This window comes from Triturus cristatus, chromosome 11, assembly GCF_964204655.1.
Source record: "Triturus cristatus chromosome 11, aTriCri1.1, whole genome shotgun sequence".
Lineage (NCBI taxonomy): Eukaryota > Metazoa > Chordata > Amphibia > Caudata > Salamandridae > Triturus > Triturus cristatus.
The window spans coordinates 600,601,930-600,603,471 of record NC_140594.1 but is presented as its reverse complement, the minus strand read 5'-3'; the positions used below and the strand labels follow the sequence as shown (position 1 = coordinate 600,603,471).

The 1,542-nt window shown below is 54.0% G+C and overlaps 1 pseudogene; it reads left to right on the top strand.

Moving 5' to 3' along the window:
* Positions 1-237: 237 nt before the first annotated feature.
* On the top strand, positions 238-1,255 carry LOC146785148 (2',5'-phosphodiesterase 12 pseudogene; annotated as a pseudogene).
* The last annotated feature ends 287 nt before the right edge of the window (positions 1,256-1,542 follow it).

Genomic DNA, 1,542 nt, shown 5'->3' with positions numbered 1-1,542 from the left:
ACAGGCTATTTCTCCATATCGAAAGGGGACAGATGGCATGCTTGAAACCTTCCCAAACCGGTCTTGGTTGCAGGATATCACCATTCGACTCATCTTTCCCACGGGTGTACATTTAGTCTATTTTCTGTGTCTCTGCCGGTGTAAACTGCGATTCCCGGAAGCCGGTAATGAATGGCTTTCCTGCTGTGTACCGTTAGCTAGAATCCTCACCACCCTGGTGTACCGGGCACCGGGTTGATGCTGAGTCTCTCAGCCTGGAAGCTACTGCGGTGTGTCCCGGGTTACCCGCTCCAGTCCAATGCCTTCTCCAGCACCTGTAGCACACCTTGCGGGATAGAGATGGCAGTAGTACGCTGTGTGCCTTTGGAGCCAAAGCTGACTCTCTTCTTCACTCTTGATGGCAGTCAGATGCACATGCAACGGGACCAGTTGGAGCCTCTGGGTCGGGCGCTGGACAGCATCGCAACCAACGTCGTGAAGGCAGCCCAGAGCAGCAAGGCCAAGAAATGCAAGCGCGGTGAAAGGCCTCCCCCGCAGAGCCGTCCATGCGCCTCTACTACAAGGAGCAACTGCTGTCCGATGAGCTGCTCAACACCAAGGTCTGGTGGGATGGCGCCGTTCTGCATGTGGGTGATGCCCGCTATATGGTGGATTAAAACCCGCCAGGCACAGCTTCCCTGCCACATTATGGCTGGCTTCCCTATCTGCCCTGCTCTGCACATAGAGTTCAGGCAGCTGAAGGTCGCGCTCTTCAGCAGGCTCAAGGAGGTGCACGAGGAGCCAGGAGGCTGGGCCCCCGTTGGTAGCCAGCGGGTCTACACACCGACCAATGCGGACATCGGGCTGCGGCTGAAGCTGCACTGCACTCCGGGTAGTGTGGACCTCTCACGTGTATGGCGCCGCCCGGGAGATCGAGGCCAGCTGCATGGTTGAGGCCGGGGTGCCTTTGAACAGAGGCACCTGTAGACACAGCGGGTGAGCGCAGAGTCGCTCCTCCGCACAGTCTACTACAACATCTTGGCAGACACGTACACGCAGAACGAACACTCCCAGGTTGGGCTCTACTCCTACTGTGTCCTATGCCCTGGACATGGACTACATGCAGACCCAACAGCGCAAGGAGCGCAGTGGCTACAATGCAGACCTGCTCTATCTGCAAGAGTTGGACTGTCCTGTTTTCACGGACAGCCTCTGCCAAGCCCTGGATACTTTTGGCTTGTTTTTGTTTCCTCCCACTACAAACCAAAACACATAGGTAAAAGACATTGTCATTTACAACGCCATTAGCTCTAAATCTCACAAATGGGAGACCAATTTGCATTGCAAATGCTTGTTTTGTTTTTCAATAACAAACCACCTCTTTGGTAGTTTGTTATTGTAACTCAAAAATCTTTGCAGAGTAGGCGTATCAGCAAAAGATCAATGGATCTGCTGCAGCACTCAAGTAGGGGTCTCTGAATATTGCAGGTGGTCCCCCGCCAGGGCAGTTATTACCTTTGCTTCTGCTATACTCGGATGTTGATGCACCATCCACCAGTCTCT